We start from the raw sequence: 24,057 nt of genomic DNA on the forward strand, positions 1-24,057 counted from the left end.
ATAAATACCCATAAGTTCATAGCAACACTCAAAGAAGAAAAAAGAAGAAAATTTCTCTTTGGTCAATTTTGGAATTTGCTAGGGGATAACTATTCTGAAAATTGGAAAATAAGTTGAAAGAATCAAGCATTTATCCCGCATTTCTGATATGAACAGTATTTCTGGAAAACCAAAGAGATAATGAGGGCAGCTTATTCCCTAGAGAATGATTATGGCTAATAAATGCAGAAGAAATGATTGAATTAGAATATTACCTAGATTTAAGAATTCCAGCCCTGGCCAGTGTGGTTGCTCAGTTGGTTGGAGCGTCATTCCATACTCCAAAAGGTGGCAGGCTCGATTCCCGGTCAGGGAGCATACCCAGGTTGCACCCCTAGTGAGTGCACCTACAGGAGGCAACCAATAAATGCTTCTCTCCACCACCCCCTTCTTCTCTCTAAATATCAATTTAAAAATAAAAATAAAAATCAAGCATCATCCTATACACCAAAATGTTGTTGCAGGTTAGCCTGTGTGGCTCAGTTGGTTGAGCGTCCTCCCATGCACCATTTGATTCCCAGTCAGGGCACATACCTCGGTTACAGGTTCAATTCCCAGTCAGGGTGCTTATGGGAGGCAACCAATCAACGTTTCTCTCTCACAACGATATTTCTCCCTTCCTCTCTCTCTCTCTAATCAATAATAACATATCCTCATGCGAGGATTAAAAAAAAAATTTTTTTCTAAAGAATTCCAATCCCTAGTTAAATAATAAATCTAGGCAATGACCATCAATGGCTGCTAAAATCATAAGGTAAAAAAGGTGGATGGGGAACTTTAATACAGAAGGATCAAGTTGAACCCATTGATCAATCTTAACATCACTAAAAAGCAGGACAATGGATATGATGCAACAAAATTTTCCTGATATGAGGCAACAAAATTTCCTCAGAACCACTCTTAAAGTCCCCTGCCAAAAGAAAAAGGAAAAAAAAAAAGGAAGAACCTACATCTAATCAAACATCTAGATTTACTTACCAGTTTATAAAAATAAGGGGACTAGGAGCACATGTTACATGTCAACATGAGGATACAGTGAGCTAAATGCATAATGCTGGATATCCTAAAAGACAGTAAGACACTATTCCTCCTACAAATAAATGGCATAGAAAATAAAAGAGCTTATACTACACATCACAAGAAACAAGATATATATCAACCTAAGGCAACAACTAGAAAGAAATAGAAAAGCATTTTTAAAGTATTGAAAGTAAAAAGCACTGTCAACCCAGAATTCTGTATCCAGGAAAAATCCCCAAAGGACCTTCTCAAATAAAGAAAACTTAAGATTGTGGTTGTCAGCAGAGCTTCTGGGAAAGAATTACCAAAGAAATTTCTTCTGATAAAGGGAAAAAAGGGAAACTCAGAAAAACAGGAATGAAGGAAGAGCAACAGAAAACTAGGTAAATATAACTGACTAATCTCCTCTTAAATTCTTTAAAACATGCTCGACAGTTAAGAACAAAAATTATAAAACTATCTGAAAGGACTGTCAATGTACACAGATTTAACTCATAAGTCTGCTACAACAAAAATGTGGAATGTTAAAGAGACCTATATGATGATTACATTTCTGCATTCCCCTTGGAGACGTAATATAATAATTTTAGAAGACTGTGAAAAATTAGATAGGTATATTGTAAACCCTAGAGCAACCACTTAAAAAAAATTTACAGTAAGACATAGTGAAAAACAATAACAGATTAAATAAAGTAGAACACAAAAACATGTTACGATAGCCATGGTCGGTGCGTAGCTCAGTGGCTGAGAGTCAACCCATGAACCAGGAGGTCACGATTCAATTGCTGATCACGGCACATGCCTGGGGTTGTGGGCTCAATTCTCAGTAGGGGGCATGCAGGAGGCAGCTGATCAATGACTCTGATCATTGATGTTTCTATCTCTCGCTCCCTCTCTCTGAAATCAATAAAAAAGTATTAAAAAAAAAAGCCCTGGCCAGGTGGCTCAGTTAGTTGGAGCATCATCCCATGTACCAAAAAGTTTCAGATTCGATTCCCGGTCAGGCCACATACCTAGGTTGCTGGTTCAATCCCCAGTCAGGACATGTATGGGAAGCAACCAACTGATGTTTCTCTCTCACACTGATGTTTCTCTCTCCTTCTTTCCTCCTCCCCCCTCTTCTCTCTAAAGTCAATAAAAACATATCCTCAGGTGAAGATTAAAATTTTTTTAAATTAAAAATCATCACCACCATGTTAAGATAATCCAAAAGAAGACAGGAAAGGAGAACTAGAAGAATGAAAAGAAGATATAAATATAAAACAAATAATAAAACGTTTGACCTAAATCCAAATATATCTGTAATCACTTTATTTATTTATAGTCTACAAAACTATAAATAAACCAATATAGGAAAGGAAAAACTCACTGGTAAAAGCAAACATTTAGTAAAAGTAGTGGCTCATATACTTATAAAGCTAGTGAAAGGTTAAGAGACAAAAGTAGTAAAATCATTTCTATCTACAATAATTAAAAGGAATACACAAGACACACTTCTCCGAAGAGGACATACAAATGGCCAACAGACATATGAAAAGATGCTCAATGTCACTAATCATCAGAGAAATGCAGTTAAAACAACAGGGAGATATCACCTCACACCCGTCAGAATGGCTACCATCAATAAATCAGTAAGTGCTGGCGAGGATGTGGAAAAAGGGGAACCCTTGTGCACTGTTGGTGGGAATGTAGATTGATGCAGCCACTGTGAAAACAGTATGGAGTTACCTCAAAAAATTAAAAATGGAATTGCCTTATGACCCAGCACTTTCACGTCTGGGAATTTATCTGAAGAAACCCGAAGCACTAATTTGAAAGAATATATGCACACCCATGTTCATTGCAGCAATATTTACAATAGTCAAGATCTGGAAGAAGTCTAAGTGTCCATCAGTAGATGAGTGGATAAAACAGCTATGGTACATTTACACAATGGAATACTACTCAGCTGTAACAGAGAAGAAAATTTTACCCTTTGCAACAACATGGATGGACCTAGAGGGTATTATGCTAAGTGAAATAAGCCAGTAAGAGAAAGACAAGTCCCATATGATTTCACTCGTATGTGGAATCTAATGAACAAATTGAATTAACAAGCAAAATAGAGACAGACTCATAGAGAGCAGACTGACAGCTCTGGGGGAGAGGGTGGGGAGAGGAAGGGGGTATGGGGAGGGATTGAGCTAAAGAAGAAAAAAGAGAAAGAACTCATGGCTACAAACAACAGTGTGGTGACTGCAGAGGGAGGGGGTGAGTGGAGGTGGAAGAGGGTGTAGGGGGGATAAACGGCAATGGAAAAATTTAAATTAAATTAAATTTTTAAAAATAGGACATCGCCCAGGTGGGCATGGCTCAGCGGTTGAGACTCGACCTAGGATCCAGGAGATCGAAGTTTGATTCCTGGTCATGGCATGTGCCTGGGTGTGGGCTCAATCCCCAGTGTGGGCTTGCAGAAGGCAGCCGATCAATGACTCTCTCATCATTGATGTTTCTCTCTCTCTTTCTCCCTTCCTCTCTCTGAAATCAGTGAAGATATATTTTAAAAATAAATAAAAGTAAAATGTCTCAATTTAAAAAAAATTAAAAATATGACATTAAAAACAAAATGCGGGGGAGGGTGATGAGTTAATATGTAGTGCTGTTAGACTGGGTTCAGACTCAAGCAACCGTCAACATAAAATAGACTGCTATAAACATAAGTTGTTATATATGAATCTCACGGTAACCATAAACCAAAAACTTATAATAGACAAAAAAATACAGAGAAAGTAATCCAACATAACACTAAAGGAAGTGATCAGAACACAAGGAAAGAAAGCAAAAGAAGAAAGGAACAGAGAGCTAAAAAAACTTCCAAAAATAATTAACGAAATGGAAATAAGTACATAGCTATCAATAATTACTTTTTTGTTAGTTTTTTAGTTTTTTTCTTTAATCCTCACCCGAGGACATTTTTTCCATTGCTTTTCAGAGATTGGAAGGGGGAGACAGAGAAAGAGAAACATCGATGTGAGAGAAACACATTGATTGGTTGCCTCCAGCTCGCCCTGAATGGGGAATTAAGCCTGCAACCAAGGTACATGCCCTTGGCAGCAATCAAACCCCGACCATTCAGTCCAAAGGCCAACACTCTTAACCACTGAGCCAAACAGGCTAGGGCTATCAATAATTACTTTAAATATAAATTGACTAAATGCTCCAATGGAAAGACAAAGGGTGGTGGAATGTATAAAAAACAAGAGCCATATATATGTTGCTTACACAGACCCATTTCAGATCTAAAGATGCAGAATGAAAGTGAAGGGATGAAAAGAGATATTTTATGCAAACGAAAACGAAAAGAAAGCAGGGGTAGCAATACTTTTATCAAACAAAATAGACTTTAAAACAAGGACTGTAACAAGAGACAAAGAAGGGCATCATAAAATGGTGAACAGATCATTCTAACAAGAGGATATAACACTTGTAAACATCTATGCACTCAACACAGAAGCACCTAAATACATAAAGCAAATATTAAGACAAAGTGGAAAGACTGACAATAATACAATAATAGTAGGAGACTTTAACACCCCACTTATATCAATGGATAGATCATCCAGACATAAAATCAACAAGGAAACACTGGCCTTAACAACATATCAGACCAGTTGAATTTAATAGATATTTACAGAACATTCCATGTAAAATCAGCAGAATACACATTCTTTCCAAGTGCAGTTCGAACATTACCCAGAATTGATCACGTTAGGCCACAAAACAAGTCTCAATAAATTCAAGAAGATTGAAATTATATCAAGCATCATTTCTGGCCAAAACGGTAAATCAATTACAAGAAAACTGGAAAAAACATGGACACATGGAGGCTAAACAAGATGCCACTAAGCAGCCAATGGATTAAGGAAGAAATAAAAAAAAATTTCAAAAAAATACCTTGAGACATATGAAAATGAAAACACAATGGTTCAAAATCTATGGGACACAACAAAAGTAGTTAGTTTTAAGAGGGAAGGTCAGCATGGCCGGCGTGGCTCAGCGGTTGAGCACTGACCTATGATCCTGGAGATTGAGGTCCGATTTCCAGTCAGGGCATAACAATCCCCAGCAGGGGGTGTGCAGGAAGTAGCCAATCAATGACTCTCTCATCATTGATGTTTCTCTCTCTCTCTCTCTCTCCCTTCCTCTCTTTGAAATCAATAAAAACATTTTTTTTTTTTTTTAAAAAGAGGGAAGTTCATAGCAATGCAGGCCTATCTCAAGAAACAAGAAAAATCTAAAATAAACAATCTAACCTTTCACCTAAAGGAACTAGGAAAGGAACAAAAGCCCATAATGAGTAGAAGGGATGAAATAAAAACCAAAGTTGAAATAAATGAAATACAGACTAAAAATATAACAGAAAAGATCAATGAAACTAAGAACTGGTTCTTTGAAAGATAAACAAAACTGACACATCTTCAGCCAGATTCATCAAGAAAAAGAGAGGGCCCAAATAAATAAAATCACAAATGAACAAGTTATAGCTGACACCACAGAAATACAAAGGATCATAAGAGAATACTATGAACAATTCCACACCAACAAACTGGATGACCTAGAAGAAATGGATAAATTTCTAGAAACATATAATCGCCCAAGACTGAATCAGGAACAAACAGAAAATCTGAACAGATCAATTACTAAAAACAAAATCAAATCAGTAATAAAAAAACTCCCAACAAACAAAAGTCCAGACCCGGGGGCTTCACTGGTGAATTCTACCAAACATTTAAAGAAGCACTAATACATATAATTCTCAAACTATTCCAAAAATTGAAGGGAAAGGAATGCTTCCAAACTCATCCTATGAGACCTTCATTACCCTGATACCAAAACCAAACAAAGACAATTACAGACTAATATCCCCAATGAACATAGATGCAAAAATTCTCAACAAAATATTAGGAAATCAAATTCAAAAATACATTAAAGGACCAGACCCCATGATCAAGTGGGATTCTCTCCAAAAATGCAAGGATGAATCAATATCTGCATATTAATCAATGTAATGCACTACATAAACAAAATGAAGGATAAAAACCATATGATCAAGAAAACATGATCATTTCAATAGATGCAGAAAAAAACATTTGACAAAATACAACATCCATTTATGATTACAACTCTCAACAAAATGGGTGTAGAGAAAATATATATCAACCTAATATAGACTATATATGACAAATCCATAACTAACATCATAACAACAATAAAAAACTGAAAGCTTTTCCTCTAAGATTAGAATCAAGACAAAGAGGCCCACTCTCACCACTTTTATTTAACATAATATTGAAAATCCTGGCCACAGCAATCAGACAAGAAAAAGAAAAAGCACATCGAAATTAGAGAGAGAAAAGTAAAACTGTCACTATTTGCAGATGGCATGATACTCTATATAGAAAACCCTAAAGCCTCAACCAAAAAATTATTAGAATTAATACAGTGAAACTGTAAGATACAAAAGTAATATACAGAAATCTATGGTGTTTCTATACACTAACAAAGAACTACTGGAAAGAGAAGAAAACAATCCCATTTACAAAGTGCATCAAAAAGAATACATAGGATTAAATTTAATCAAGGAGGAGAAAGACCTGTACTCTGAACACTATTAGACACTGATGAGCCCTAGCTGGTTTGGCTCAGTGGTTAGAGCACTGGCCCATGGACTGAAGGGTCTCAGGTTCAATTCAGGTCAAGGGCACGTACCTCGGTTGTAGGCTTGATCCCTAGCCCCAGTACCAATCAATGTCTCTCTCACATCAATGTCTCTCTCTCTCTCTCTCCCCCCCCCATCTCCTCTCTCTCTGAAAAGCAATGGAAAAAAAATACCTTCAGGTGAAGATTAAAAAAAAAAGACACTGATGAAAAAAACTGTAGACACAAATAAATGGAATGACATAGTGTGCTCATGGATTGGAACAATTAATATAGTTAAAATGTCCATTCTACCTAAAGCAATCTATAGAGTCAATGAAATCCCTATCAAAATACCAATGGTATTTTTCACAGTACTAGAATAAAAAATCCTGAAGTTTATATGAAAACACAAAAGACCCCATATAGCAAAAGCAATCTTGAGAAAGAACAAAGTCGGAGGTATCATGCTTCCTGATTTCAAACTATACTACAAAGCTATAGTAATCAAAACAGTATAGTACTGGCACAAAACCAGACACACATATCAATAGAACTGAATAGAAATCCCAGAAATTAACCCAGTTATATAGCCAATTACTCTATGACAAAGGAAGCAGGACTGGACAATGGAGAAAAGATAGTCTCTTCAATAAATGATGTCAGGGAAACTGAACAGATACATGCAAAAAGAAAGGAAAACAAAGCAAAGCTAAGCTAAGCTAGCTGGACACCTTCTTACACCATATACAAAAATAAACTCAAAATGGCCCGGCCGGGAGTGGCTCAGCGGTAGAGCATCGACCTAGGATCCAGGCGATCAGGGTTCGATTCCCAGTTGGGGCACATGCCCGAGTTGCGGGCTCGATCAATGATTTTCTCATCATTGATGTTTCTATCTCTCCCTCTCCTTTCCTCTCTCTGAAATCAATAAAGATATATTTAAAAAAAAAAACAAAAAAACCTCAAAATGGATTAAAGACTTAAAATGTAAAGCCTAAAAACCATAAAACTCCTAAAAGCAAACATAGGCAGTAAACTCTCTGACATCAATCATAGCAATATTTTTTTGGATGTGTCTCCTTGGCAAGAACTACAAAAGCAAAAATAAACCAATGGGACTACATCAGACTAAAATGCTTTTGCACAATGACGGAAACCATCAACAAAATGAAAAGGCAACCTATTATATGGAAGAAGAAATTTGCAAATGATATATTCCACAAGGGATTCATATCCAAAACATATAAAGAGCTCATACAATGCAGCATAAAAAACACACACACACAAATAGCCCTAGCCAGTTTCGCTCAGTGATTAGAGCGTCGTCAGCCTGTGGACTGAAAGGTCCAGGGCTCTATTCTGGCAAAGGGCACATACCTCAGTTGCAGGCTCAATCCCTGGCTGAAGTTGGGAGGCAACCAATCGATGTCTCTCTCTCACATTGACATTTCTCTCCCTCTCCCCTCCACTCTCTCTGAAAAGCAATGGAAAAAATAATCTCAGGTGAGGATTAAAACAAATAAACAAAAATAAAACAACAACACACAAACATTTGATTAAAAGGTGGGCAGAGGACCTGAATAGATGTTTCTTCAAAGACATACAGATGGCCAAAAGACACATGAAAGGATGCCTAACACCACTAATCTCAGGGAATTATAAATCAAACAAAGAGATATTATCTCATACCTGCCAAATGGCTATTATCAAAAAGACAAAAAATAACAAGTATTGTAGAGAAAAAGGAACGGTCATGCACTATTGGTGGGGCTGTACTGGTGCAGCCACTATGAAAAACAGTATGGAGGTTCCTCAAAAAGTTGAAAATAGAAGGAACTATACTATACAACCCAATAATTCCAACTTTGGACATTTATCCAAAGAAAACAAAAATACTGATTCAAAACGAAAGATGTACTCCTATGTTCACTGCAGCATTATCTACAATAGCCAAGATATGGAAGCAATAGATAGATGAATGGATAAAGAAGATATGGCTGTGTGTGTATGTATTCTTTTTATGGCTGAGTAATATTCCATTATATATAAAAAGTAACACTCCATTATTAGAGTAATAAAAGATATATAATGGAATATTACTCAAACAAGATATATAATAGAATAGTACTAAACCATAAAAAATGAAACCTTGCCACTTGAGACAACATGAATGGACCTAGAGAGTTATTATACTAAGTGAAATAAATCTGACCAAGAAAGACAAATAACGTAAAATTTCATTTATACATGGAATCTAAAAAACAAAACAAACAAAACAAAAATGAATTCATGGATACAGAGAACACACTGGTGGTTGCCAGAGAAAAGGGTGGCAGGAAGAAGGGCGAGAAATATGAAAGATTTCAGAGGTCCAAAGTTCTAGTTACAAAATAAATAAGTCACCGAAATGTAAATGTACAGCAAAGGGAATATAATCAATAACACTGTAATAACTGTACAGTGACAAATGGTTACTAGACTTATGGTGATCACTATGTAAGGTATATAGAAACTGAGTGACTGTGTTATACACCTGAAACTAATATGACGTTGTAAGTCAACTTCAATAAAAAATGAATATAAATGACCTAAACACACCACTGAAAAGACAAGAGATTATCAAGATGAATATGATTTCTACAATAAATTCACTTCAAAATTAATGATATATGTAGGATAAAAGCAATGAGATTCCCACTTCTTCTCTAGTTCTCTTTACCTTCTAAATAGCAATTTAATCCTGACACATCCACCTGCATCAGCAAAACATTGGTGACATTTTTGTAGCCTGGCAGAACAGATTAATTTACAGCTAATCTTGCTTTGAAGCAGATCAAATGTGACTTCATACTAAGGCAGCATTAGGTACTGTATGGAAATACATCATTAACTTTAAACTCATCCAAATATAATTTACCAGTTTCCAGAATTTCCAGCACAGAACTTCCTGAAGAGAGAGCCATTGTTCAATTACAGTTCAGTGTGGATAACAAAGCAAAATTTAGAAGTAAAGTTATCTATTTGATATTTAACTTTTTATTAAATCTTTAAATTTTTGTCTCAGTATATATTGCCTTTTTATTATACAGTGTCCATCCCAAGTGACAGATGAGTGGATAAACAAAATGTAGTACATACAATGGAATATTATTCAATCTTAAAAAGGAAGAAAAATTCTTACACATGCTACATCATGAATGAACCTTGAAGACTTTAAACTAAGTGAAATAAGCCAGTCATAAAAAGTAAAACATAATTCCATTTATAACAGATACCTAGATTAGTCATATTCTTAGGGACAGAAAGCAGTTTCTGTCTGGTGGTTGCAGGGACTTCGAGGAGAGGGTAATAGTTTTCCATAGGGATTTGAAGTCTTAATGGGTATGGAGTTTCATTTTGGGAAGATTAAAAAGTTCTGGCGGTGATGGTTACACAACGATGTGAATGTACTTAATGCCACTGAACTGTATACTTAAAAATGGTAAACCTTATGTATATTTTTAACAAAGTAAAAGAAAAAAGTTTAAAAAAATTTTTTAAATATATCTATTAATTTCAGAGAGGGAGAGAGAAAGTTGAAACATCAATGATGAGAGTCATCATTGATTGACTGCGCCCTGCATGCCCCAGACTGGGAAAGGAGCCTGCAGCCCGGGCATGTGCCCTGACTGGGAATCAAACCTCAATCTCCTGGATACTAGGTCGATGCTCCACTGTTGAGCCATGCCCAGCCAGGCGAAAAAAGTTAAATTTTAAGACTACTAGGTATCTCTCAGATATAACTACAATACCAAATACTTTTAACTATCTCACTTTATTTTTTTAAGAAAACATCCATTTTCTTTATTTACTTTTCAATAAGTTTAAATCCTTGAGGAGTACAATATGGCCTTTGCAGGAAGGTTGCTTTGGAATTTAGCATGAACCATGCCACTGTTTCCATGAGCCCAAGTTTCCTCAGATTACTCTGGTTTTGTGCCACCAGGAGTCACTGTGTTGTTCTTTGTTTTGTACACATAAGCACATCTCTTGCCTAGACAGAATTCCGTTTTATCTCAAGCATAGACATCTTCAATTTTAAGAAGAGCTGTGTGCTCCCTTTTGTTTGCATGACCCCACTATAACCAGCAAAAATGGCTTTGGACCACAGCCTTCCAGACATATTTGTCATTACAGAAGTCCTGTTCCCAGCAGGCCTCCACAGGCTCCAAGATCTATCTCACTTTAAATTACCAGTGGAAAGGTCATGGAACAAAGTAGTATCTGGGTAAAATCCTTCAGAACACTAAAGTAAATCTAAAAATACACCTGCTCCAATTAGGAAATGAACAATAGGGGAAAAGCCCAGAATCCTTTAAGCTACCAAGGTATGCTAGACTGCTTCTAAAATGGCTCCCCACGAACCCCATCTTGTGCATGGATCCTCTTCCCCTGAATGGGGGTGGACCTAGTAACCTGCCGCGAATGAATAGAATACAGTAAGTGATAGGATGTCACTTTGCAGATGTACTATAGAAGACTGTGACATCTACCTTGCACACATTCTCTTTCTTTGACTCTTCCTAGTTGCTTGATCTGATGAAGCAAGCTGCCAAGGAAAGGCCCACATGGCAAAGAACTGAGGGCAGCCTCTGAGAGCACTATTGATTCCACTTTTAATAGGTACCAACTGCTAGCAGGGAACTGAGGACCTCAGTCCAACCACCCACCAGGAACTGAATCAGTCCATCATTGGAGTTAGCTTGAAAATAGATCCTTCCCTAGTTGAGCCTTGTGATGACTATAGCCTACCTTGATTGCACCTGTCACTGGCCCTGAAACAGACTACCTAGATGAGTCACATCCCAAATCCTGACCCAAAGACACTGTGAAATTAATAAATGTTGTTGTTTTAAAACACAAATTTGGAGTAATTTGTTACACATTGATAGATAACTAATACACCAGGCTTCCTTGGTATGGGGCAACAGTATCTCAAAAGTTTTACCTGAAGCACAGGTTCTTTTTAATTCCACATCACAAATTATATCTGAAAAATTAATGTAATTTGGCTGCAGCACCAATGCTGTCAAATAATTATTTGGGACTCGTTTTTCAGTAATGCTAATAACTTAAAAATAATCTATCTTGGTGTAACGATCTAGATACTACTTGAGAGAAATTAAATAAATTCTTCCTTGGCAATATCCTCAAAGACCTAAAATAAGGAACAAAGAGCATGCTAATGAATTCAGACAATGCTAAATCTGGAGGTATTGACAAAATAGACCCAAAGAAGATCAATATGGATGGAACATACTAAATGGAGATTCAACTTGTAAAATAGCATGAGTTGAAAATCATTTGAGACATTTGCGAGGTAGAAAAAGATTGAGAAGAAAATAGCTGGCAAATTAATAAGTAAACACTGACAATCCCTAGATTACAAACTCTGTGAAGATAAAGATCATATCATAATCATTATATTCTCTGCCAAGATAAAAACTGATGAACTTCGCATTTTATCAATAGATACTTAGTGAAGTTAATCTGCTGAAAATGAGACATCAAACTGTATGTAATTTAAAAGTCATATAGATGCACATATACAAATGTAACAAATAGATGAGAGAAAAATGAGAAATAAACAGAGGATGAAAATAAGAGGCACAAAAGGCAAATGGATAAAAATTGTATAGTAATTCCAAAAACATAAACCAAACCAAACTGCACTTAATGAGAACTCCCTATAAAAGTATTATTTGAAAATTAATGTAACACTGCAGTGTGTTTATTGTCTTTTCTAACTCCAGGGACTCCCCATAAAACACAGATTTAAACCCGACTACCTAGATTGAAATCCTGGCTGTGTAACCTAGGGCCCATTATTTAATGCCTCTGTGCCTCAAATTCCTCATCTATAACAAGGGATAACAACAGTGGCTATATAAGGATTAAAAGTGATAATATATGATAAATGTAAAGTGTTTATTTATCACAGTGCCTAGCACACTATGCTCAATAAATGGTAGTTCACTATTTTGCATGCTTCTTAACCAATAGAAGGGAAAATAGTCACATTTACAGACATACTACTGTCCAAAACAGTCCCTGTACTGCTTGAATGTTGATGAAAGGAAATTACCATGTTTGCATGGAGGCCAGCATTTAAGCCTATTATACAACAAGTATTTATCAAATTTATATAAAAATGTTTGTTAGCAAGGGAAAAATTACAACTGTGATTACAAATTAAGTTTCAGCATTTGCATTGCTATAATTTTGCTTTTAAGGTTAATAGAAAAATTAGCTGATCAAAAAGGGAATAAAAATAAACCAATGTCACCTACTATTTCTAGATTGGAAAAATTATAAATTAGATCCCAAATGTGTTTTGACTTGAAACAAATGATGAGTACCCACCTACATAAAGGAAAAAAGCATTATCATAGGGAATATCAAAGAAATTATTTAAAAATAAAAAAGTAGCCCGGCCGGGCGTGGCTCAGTGGTTGAGCATCAACCTGGGATCCAGGCGATCAGGGTTCGATTCCCGGTCAGGGCACATGCCCGGGTTGCGGGCTGCAGCTGATCAATGACTCTCTCATCATTGATGTTTCTATCTCTCTCTCTCCCTCTCCTTTCCTCTCTCTGAAATCAATAAGGATATGTTGAAAAAATAAAAAATAAAAAAGTATTCTCATACACTGTTGGTAGGAACAAACTTTGGAAATAGTTCTGTATTATAAAGTAAAGCTGAACATATGCTCACAGAGTGACTGAGTAACTCTTTTCCTAGATATCCTACAAACACTCTTCTCTCATGTATACCAGAAAATATGTTCAAGAATGTTAATAGCCACAGTGTTCATAAATGCCAAAAACACTAAACTACCCAAACGTCCAGAAAGAGAAGAATGGATAAATTGTAGTATATTCGTACAATAAAACAAAGTTTCCTACTGCTGACACATAAATCACCATAAATTTTGTGGCAAAGCAACACAAATTTATAATCTTACAGTTCTGGATATGAGAAATCCAGGCAGGCTTCCAAGGGGCTAAAACCAAGGTGTCAGCTGGCTATGCTCCTTCTGGAGGCTCTAGGGAAGAATACCTTTCCTAGCCTCTTCTAGCGTCTAGAAGCTGCCTGCATTCTTTGGCTCATGGCTCCATCCTCCATCTTCAAAGCTAGTAGTGTAGCATCTTCAAATCTCTCTCTGCCCTCTGCTTCCTTCTTTATCACATATTTCTCACTGTCAAAATATATATGCCTCCCACCCTAGCCAGTTTGGCTCCAGTGGTTAGAGTGCTGGCACATAGACTAAAGGGTCCCGGGTTCAATTTCGGCCAAGGGCACACACCTCAGCTGCAGGCTCAATCCCAGGCCCCAGTCAGCATGTGAGCAGGAGGCAGCCAATTAATGCATCTCTCTCACATCAATGTTTCTATCTCTCCCCCTTCCACTCTCTCTGAAAAGCAATGGAAAAAATATCCTTGGGTGAGGGTAAGTATACACAAATATATATACACACACATACATATATATATATGTGCGCCTCCCTCTTATATATGATTACATTGAACCCACCAGGATAATCAAAGATAATCTTCCCATCCCAAGAGCCTTAATTTAATGACACCTACAAAGTCCCTTCTGTCATATAAGGTGACATATTCACCAGTTTCTGGGAGTAGGACATGAATATCTTTGGGGGATCATTACTCTGCCTACCACAAAAACTATACTATAGCAGTTGAGCGCCGACCTAGGATCCAGATTGAGGTTCGATTCCCGGTCAGGGCACATGCCCAGGTTGCGGGCTTGATCCCCAATGGGGGGCGTGCAGGAGGCAGCCGATCAATGACTCGCTCATCATTGATGTTTCTATCTCTCTCTCCCCCTCTCCCTTCCTCTCTCTGAAGTCAATATAGATATATTTTAAAAATTTATTTAAAAAAAAACTATACTAAAATGTAAATGAAAAAACTCCTGCTACACTGAACTACATGAATAAATCTCACAAAGGACATTGAAAACGAAATAAAGCAAAACAAAAGTATACATACAATATAAGTCCCTTTATACAAAGTTCAAAAATAAGCAAAATCAAACTATGTTAAATAGGGATGCAAACATAGATGGTAAGTCTATAAAAGCACATGTTAAGGACATGATTTTTCACAAAAATCACAAGAATGGATTTTTTGGGGGGTAAACAAGGGGGGCTTCTGAGATGCTGGCAATGTTCTAGTTCTTGATCATTTGGCTTTATAATTTTAAAGATATGTTTTATGTACTCTATGATTCATATATCTTATACAAAGAATAGTAACAGGTAACATAGTTATATAAACCAGAGGCAGGGAAAGCCAGACACAAAACAGAACAGGCAACAACCACCCAGCAGTGTGATAGACAGCAGGAGACTGTTCCATCTATGCAATGTTGAAAAGCCAGTTAACCTGTGAGTTGACCATGGGACAGACAGAAATCTAGGTTCAGAGTAAAGAAATAAGCGTAGAATCACACACAAAATTTATAATGTCTTCCTATTAAGCTATGAATTTTTTTAGTTTAAGAGCAGAAACCTACTCATCTTTGTATTCCTAGTACTAGCATAATACTTATTATAGAACAACCTCTCAATAAATTTTTAATGAATGAAATGTCTTTCACCTCCGCCAGGGCCAAGTGGCTTAGTGGTTGAGCATTGACCAGAAGGTCTAGGTTTGATTCCTGGTCAGGGCACATGCCTGGGTTGCAGGCTCCCCAATAGGGTGCATGCAGGAGGCAGCAGATCAGTGATTCTCTCTCATCATTGATATTTCTATCTCTCTCTCTCTCTCTCTCCCTCCCTTCCTCTCTCTGAAATCAATAAAAACATATTGTTTTTTAAAAATGCCTTTCACCTCCTATATGGCTGAATGAAATTAAGTAGTCCTCAAGCAAATAACTGAGAGTCAATTTCAAAATTCAACATATAATCATCAATAAATTGTTGTGAATACATTAAAGAGTAGAAAGAAGTATAATGCATGGGACAGGATGATCATACAAAGTTTCTGAGAGGAGGTAGAGAGGATTTATAGTGGTTTGGTAGATTGCAAAATAACCACAGATTTCTCCCATTCCACAATATACTTCCCCTTACAATGTGACCTTGTTGCAATTCCCATCAAGAGATAGAGTTTCTTTCTCCATCCTGGAAAACCAGGTTGGCTCTGTGACTTGCTTTGACCAATGAGACATCAGCAAACATGACCCAGATGCTTGAAAAGCACTTATGCACTGGAAACTTGCCCTGTTTTACTGGTTTTGGAACCCAGATTGTGAAGAAACCCAAGCTGTCTCACATAAGTGAGCCAGAAAGATCAAAAGAATCATGGAATAGTTAATAAATGATTATTGTTTTAGCCTCTGAACTCTGGAATGGTTTGTTTCAAGGCAAAAGCTAACTGACTGAGGAGGTAAGCAAAGGCACAGAAGAGGAAATGAGCACAATATACAAAGTGCATGGGTAAATGAATACATAGATCAGTCTAAATGGAAATGAGTTCTGATTGTGAAGAAAGAAGACATAGGCCTGAAAGGTAAACTGAGCTAAGACTAAAAATCAAGCTAGGTACAGGATACATTTTATTCTATTTCAGTAGACAAGGAGGAGCTACTGAAGGACTTCAGAGCAAGGAAGGATATAAGAGGAAAGGAAGTCCAGTTAAGACTACTATAATCTAGACAGGCTGAAGTAATAAAATTCAAAATTCTCCTCCATTTGGAGGGAAGCTAGATAATTCACTAAATAGATAACAGCATGGTTTTATAAATGCAATATATAGTTTATGTAAGATTCTACTCTTTAACAGAAAAAACAGGAAATTTATTTTTACCTACAATTTTAATCTCAGTGGGAACAGTGCTAGAATTAATCATCAGAAGAGTTTATGACATGTCTAAAGGGTAAAAAAATACTTTTTACTCCATATTTGAGCATAAAGATAATATATAGATTTCTAATGATACCATAACTGTGAAATACGACTCTTCTTTGAGGTTTAAATATACCCACCAGACTATTTCAGCTTCTGGCTTCCACAGTGTAATAGGGACCAGACTTACCCTCCTACCTTAAACAACTAGAAAAATAGACAAAATATATGAATGAAACAAAGGATTTTAGACAAGAGACAGCAGGCAGTGAAGTATAGGGATCCATAAAAGAAGGGAAATGAACGAGGTAAGCCTTACAACTGCCCCCACTTCACTGCCTAGAGAGTTTCCAGGTCATAGGACAGGAATGGCGAACCCGAACGAGCCCAGCAGTTTCTGTGAGTTGAGGAAATAGAATTGAAAGTTTTGGGGAGGCCAAGGTAGGGCAGAACACTGGAGAGAACTGCACAAATGAGCTCTGGATATCTAGAGAGGGTTCCCCTTAAGGCTTTGGCTGAGTATTTATCAGTGCACATGTGTGAGGAAACAATCAAGGCCAGGGAAAGGACCACTGGAAAGAGGCAGGACGAAATAATCGTGATGCTCACAAAGGGCCATGAACAGTTTGTATACTAACCAGAGTGAAAAAGACCTTCAAAAACATTGAGGGCCTTAAATGAATCAAACTGTGAAACAAACAAATGAAACAAATCCCAATAGTATTTAAAGGAAAACAAACAAACAAATATATCCAATACATAACAATGTAAAATCACAATGTCTGGCATCCAAACAGAAATTACCAGGGCTGCAAACAAGAAGAAATATCACTCAACAAAAACAGACCCCGAAATAGTACAGATGTATATGCATATATGCACAACCCAAGGACATGGACAATGGTGGGGAGAGGGACTGGGGAGGGGAATGGGACAGGGTGGAACGGGTCATTGGGGAGAAAAAGGGACATCTGCAATATTTTAAACAAAAATAAAATTTAAAAATTAAAAAAAAAAAGTACAGATGATAGAATTGGCAGACAAGGATTTTAAACAGCTGATTTTAAATATATTCAATATAGTAAAGAAAATAGAGAAAAGCATTAGCATGAGGAGAGAAGTGGAAGATATTTAAAAACTTCTACACATGAAAAGTATATATCTGAGATAAAAAATATGAGATTAACACCACATTAACCACAGCGGGGGAGGGGGGACTGAGCTTGAAGATACAGAAAGAGACTATCCACAATGAAACAGAGAGATAAAGACAGAAACCAAACAAAGCATCAGTGAGCTATGGGATAACATCAAAAAGCCTAACATATATATATTACTGGAGTTCTAGAAGGACACAATAAAGAGGTTGTTTACCCTTTTATTTTGTTGTGAGTTACTGTAACCATACTGTCTTATATAATGTTTCTCTCCACTTTTAGTAGATATACATTTTAATTTCTAGAAACTATTATTGAGCCCAGAGAGATTCCATGCTGGAGAAAAAGAAACTGAAAAAAAAGTCTTAAATTTTTCAAATTTGATAAAAATTATAAATATACCAAACACCCCCTATTATTAAAGTAAAAGATCATATGCTTTTCTAAGTCATCATGATCTACTATGTAAACAAATAGTATTTAGAATACCTGATCTACATTCCAAAACTAGATTAAAATATAGTTAGATGCAGAGTGGCTATCTCATATATCTCGAAAGTCAAAATAATATATTTTTCACAGCATAAAATATTATCTAAATTATGCTTTAAAATAAAATAAGCTGAGGTGTAGACACAAGTTTACAAAGACAACACACCAGCTAAGTTTTCAAGACATTTACTAATACTAATGTAAACAACAGAAACAAGTATCAGAATAGGATAAACTCTGTGGAATTCTGTTTTTGTTTTAACCCATAGGTTTTAGCAAGAGCCTCTCTAAAGAGTTAGTAAAAAGAGATGAAGATTTGTGAATAAAACTCTATTTTGCTGATAGCAAAAGAACAAAAATTTAGTGACCACTCACACTTCAATCGCTCCTTCTAAACTTTCACAGGAGGTAAGATATACTTCTAGCAGCATGGAATATCTCTAGGCTAATTAAACAAATTCAAGAAAGTAAAATATCTATTAAAGAGAAACTTTACAAGTCAGCATGGTTACAACTGCAACAGAAAAAAAGTGTCAACAACCTAGTTCTCTTTTGCTTGACTACCATACTAACAACGTATAACAAATTCTTCCCTTATAGAAAGAAAGTACAGTGTAATTTACATGTCAAGACTGTAAGGAAAACACTAAATAAATAAGACCCTTCTTTCGGTAAAATCTACCGTAGCCAGATCAACCAAACAAAGCATGTATCTATGATCCTCCCACTAAGACAAAGAAAAAAAAAAAATCAATACAGAGACTCTAACTACATACCTGGAAGACCTCTTTCTTGTAACCATAACACACCCTCCTACTGGTGATGCCTGATGCCAACTTCTGAGGTTGAAACAGAGAATGTGAAACATAACAGGAACTCTGTCAGTACTCAAGCAATTGAGGCCTGGGAGAATCTGAAGCAGAAACCCATATTGGAGGGAGAAGTGGACTATTTAGGACAGAAGTTTTCAAAGTGTTCTGGCATTCTAAAAGGATCTGTCTAAAGCTGTTTCAGGAGTTGTGTGAACATTTAAATATTACTAAAATTTTTTAATTTAAAAATATTGATTTGTAATTATTTAACTACTTATAGCTATAATATACCCACTAACCTCTGAATCTGGTAGAGTATGTACAATAAACTTAAAAAATACTATTTTTATGGTTGATAAAACAGAAGACTACTTCCCTGAACCCACCTCCCAGACTGTTAGGTCTATCTGTTAATATGCTCATGTGGTAGTCTGCACTTTATTTTCATGATACTTGGAACACTTGTAATTCCGTGTTCTATAACTGTCTGCACCCACTGTCTTATAAGCTCCAAAAGTGAGATAATTTCTGTCTTGCACACTGCTGAATCTCTAATCCCTAGCACAGTAGCACAGTAAATGCTTAACAAATAATGGATGAGTCCATTGCAATAGTACATAAAGCGATATAATAAGGTTCAGAGAGGCTAAGTTAAGGTGGTAGCAGTGGAAAGGAAAGGGAGAGGCTTTATGTTAGTAGATCAAGAGAAAGGGGAAGCCAAAAAACGAGGGGAGGGGAGGGGAGGGGAGGGGAGGGGAGGGGAGGGGAGGGGAGGGGAGGGGAGGGGAGGGGAGGGGAGGGGAGGGGAGGGGAGGGGAGGGGAGGGGAGGGGAGGGGAGGGGAGGGGAGGGGAGGGGAGGGGAGGGGAGGGGGATTTTTGAGCTTAGATGACTGATTAAACAGTGATACATTTATAGAATTAAAGAAGGTAAAAGACAGCTGACTTTGGTCTTGGGCATGTTGAATTTTTCAAGCGTTAGATAAGTAGCAGAAATGAAGTCCTAATCAACTTACTATCTACCATGCGATTTAGCTTCCAGATGATTTTTTTCAAATCAAATTTCATGGGAGGTAAGGCTCATATTTTTCTCTTTACTCATTTTTCCCCCCTATTTTATTCCCCTCATTTCTGCCCTATTTGTCACTGAAAAATCTGACAGCCCTGGCCGGTGTGGCTCAGTTGGTTGGAGCATCGTCCCACACACAGAGAGGTGGTGGGTTTGAATCCTGCTCAGGGCACATGCCTGGGTTTCAGGGTTCGATCCCTGCTTGGGGCATGTAAGGGAGGAAGCTGATCGGTGTTTCTCCCTCTATCTCCCTCCCTCCTTCTCTTTCTTCCTCCCTCTCTAAAAATATATATGTATATATATGTATATACAAAAAAGTATGCCTAAAAATAACCTGTTTAAAAGATGAAATTTTCTAGCAAAACTGACATTCACAATATGTAAACAATATAATTTCAATTTGTATTTTAAACCTACAATCAAGGATCAGTAGATATTAATGACAGAAACTTTTGAGTGCTAATATGTGTTGTACTTATACTCAAAATTTAGCTCTAAAAAACTCAACTTTTCATATAGACTTAAAGCTCTTTTATCAAGTATGGAAGTATGATACTTACCCTGAAAGCACTATGTATTTAAAGCACAAAAGCTGTGTAAGTATTTACAAAACAAGGATTCTATCCACTCAGGCCTGGGGATGGGGGTGGAGTGGAATCTAACACTGTCATCACTATTGGTTACAATATACTGGATAAGGACAGAAGATAACAAGGAAACAAAACAGTATAAATATGCTTAATTTAAAAATCTATATATATGAATGATGTGCTACAATATTACTAATCAAGTAAACTGGCATAGCTCCGGCTATATTTTGAATCAAAATATAGCTCAAAAACAGCAAACAAAGAAATACATGACTAGAGTAATTCTGAGTAACATGCACTCAAGTTGTAAAGACTGTTTGCCATTTATCTATAAAACAATTTTTCTATAGAAGGTTTTCTTAAGTGGGGAAGGAAGTGAGCTATATTTCCCGTTAATTCCAAACGCTGTTTTATTTTGCTAATCAATTCAGCCACCACTAATTTAATAATGGTCATGAAACATTTTTCCCTTGTTATAAGTAGCTTTTCTCCTTTAAGCAACAAACATCTATCATCTCAGAGTTTCTAAGAATTAGGTAACTGAAAGTGTCTTAGTTGGGTGGTTCCAGCTCAAAGTCTCCCAAGAGTTGTAATCAAGTTGTCATGTCTATACACTACTTTTTAAAGTTATAAAACTTATAAAGAATTGCCTGCCCTCCACCAAAGTTAAATTTAAATTTCATGATGGGAGAACTGAGCTCTGTAATATTCATTTACATTGAAAAGCCAACAATCTTTCGCTAACTGTCCATTTTAGGGCATTTTTTTAAAGCTTTTTTAAAAAATATATCTTTATTGATTTCAGAGAGAGGAAGGGACAGGGAGAGAGAAAGAGAAACATCAATGATGAGAGAATCATTGATCAGCTGCCTCCTGCATGTCCCTGGCATTTTTTGATGTACAATACCCTCGAAAGTTGTCTAAATTATACAAAGTTCACTTTGAACACTACATTTACACGAAGCCCTGTATAACTGAGTTCAATATGCTAATGCAAATGAGCCTAAAGATTTCCTGAAGCATTATAATCATCAGTATTTAAAAGAAAGTGAAAAGACATAAAAATCTTAAATCATATAATACAATAGGGAATTCGCTAAATTATGTATTAACCATAGTACAAGACAATGACCAAGACATATTATTCTTAGTTAGCCCCCTGCTGAAGATCAAATTTGTTTCAATTTGATATTATAAATTAATAAAGCTAGGGACTTATTTCTTTCTCCTTTCCTGAAAGAGGAAAAGGTATTTACTAACATTCTATCATAAAGGAAAAATCTTAAAGAAACTTTCCTTTATAACCATGTTTCAAATATCTCTTTCAGTGTCTTGATAAAAATGTATTATACAGGAAAATATAAGCTTCTAAATTAGGGGAAATCCTTTCAGAATGTTTTCAATTTGGGTAGCTCACAATATGCTATCCAAGTCCATGCACTTATTATTTGAAAATTTTTTAGCGTTAAGATGAATTCAAGATTAGTCATATTAAGTAATATTTGCCATCATTACTGCGTCTCTATAAAAAACAACAACACGAATAGCATTCAATTCCCTCAATACTTTAAAATCTCCCATCTCCCCTCCCCTGGAAATGAACCTGACTATTCCATTTAGCCAAAAGAAAACAGCAAACACATCTCTGTGGTCTATTCTGGCAAATCAGTGTTTTAGAAACCAATGCAACTGTTATTAATGGCTCAGAACCAAACACTGTAACAAAACACAGAGTGGAATCCTCCAAGAGCGTGTGTGGATACATGTGCCCATTCATAATAATGTGATCCTCGTACATGTATAAAAACTCAGTTTCTACTAAATACCAAAACATCTTTACATAATACACAGGTTACAATAAAATTGCCCTCTTTCAATGTTCAAAGAAAGAACAATTTCTAAAGCTAGTGATGAGAAGAGTTAATACCGGGACTGCTGCCACCTATCAACTTTAATTCAAAGCAAAGTACAACTCAATGTCATTTTTACCTCTAATGCAGCCACGACTGAAACAAAATTAACTTCACTGTGTGATAAAGTATCGTGGTATCCTACTGGATTATTTACTTCCCTGATATGTGTGGAGTATATATGTATGGAGTCTTTTGTCCCTCCCACAGCAACCAAGGGTGTCTACATCATCTTAGTCAAAGCAAATGACGAGCAAATCCCTCAGGTCATTACTTCGAACCCTAAGTAACAGAAAGTGTGACGGCCTTTTCGTAGTCGTTACTGCACAGCAGACAGATCCTATAGCCCCATGACCCCTGTTACCATCTTTGGGGAGGTGGAGTAGCAAAGAAGCGCTCAGTACAGCCTGCGAATCCTAGGTTTCGTCCTGGTACCAAAAGCAACATGAATACAAGTGATATGTGGGTCACACACAGGGAGAGAAAGAGAGCGAAGCTTCGCGACCCTCTAAGTTCGGTGAAGACACCAAAAGCCTCTGGGGCAACAGGGCACAAGCCTCCAGGAAAACCGGGGAGAAACAGACGGTCTCCGAGGTGGAGTGACTGGATCGGGCACAAGCCCGGGGCGTGGGCAGCGACCGCGGAGTCTCGCGTACCCTTTCCCTCCGCTCTAGGGTCGGTCACTTCGCCAGGGGGGCGGCCAAAGGAGGGACCAGAACCGGCGGAGGGCGGGGCCCGGGATCCCCCGGCCGCACCCTGGGGGCTCAGGGGGTGTGTCCTACCTGGGCCGTGGCGGACGCCGGGATTTCGGGCGGAGGACTCAGGGCCCGGACCCGCAGGGGTCAACCCTCAGCAGGCGGGACCGCCGCCGCCTGCCCATCCCCCGCCGCCGACTGCGGCGGGACCCGAGCGCGGCTTCGCGGGCGGGCCGTCTGGGTAGTCCCCTCGGGTACCGTCCGCGTTTACTGGCGGCGGCGGCGGCGGCTGCTGCTGTCACTGCCGCTGCTGGCCACCCCCCGCCGCTGCTCTTGTGCCAGCCCCCGCGCCTCCTCCTGCCGCCGCCGCCGCCGCCTCGTCCCCACCGCTCCCATCGCCGCTGCGGCGACTACTGCAGCGCCCGCTGACCCGACCCGACGTTATTCTCCCCCTTCGCAACCCGGCACAGCCTAGCCCACCTGCCCTGCCACTGCGCACGCCCACCTCTCCGCCACAGGTGCTGATTGGAGAGCGCGTCGCGAGCCCGCCACGTCGGTTGGCTGGTTCCATTGCCTATCACGAAAGGGGCGGAGAGTCAGGCAGAGCGCGTCTCCGCCCCCCACCGGAGACTTGCCGCTATCTTCAGGTTTGCCTGAGAGGGCGAGTTACCGGGAAGGGAGCATCAC

General features: G+C 37.8%; 1 protein-coding gene across 3 annotated transcripts in view; it reads right to left on the reverse strand.

The window, feature by feature from the left end:
* Positions 1–23,807, reverse strand: part of TTBK2 (tau tubulin kinase 2) — a 123,337-nt gene extending 99,530 nt beyond the window's left edge. For 2 of the 3 annotated variants that reach the window (XM_081153944.1, XM_081153942.1), the window contains exon 1: positions 23,458–23,807. The gene's annotated coding sequence lies outside the window, so the exon portion shown is untranslated. Of the gene's footprint in view, positions 1–254; positions 278–23,457 lie in introns of those variants that run through there. The other variant, XM_081153943.1, reaches the window with a different exon arrangement.
* Between the last annotated feature and the right edge of the window lie 250 nt (positions 23,808–24,057).

This window comes from Miniopterus schreibersii, assembly GCF_964146895.1.
Source record: "Miniopterus schreibersii genome assembly, chromosome: 1".
NCBI classification, from domain to species: Eukaryota; Metazoa; Chordata; class Mammalia; order Chiroptera; family Miniopteridae; genus Miniopterus; species Miniopterus schreibersii.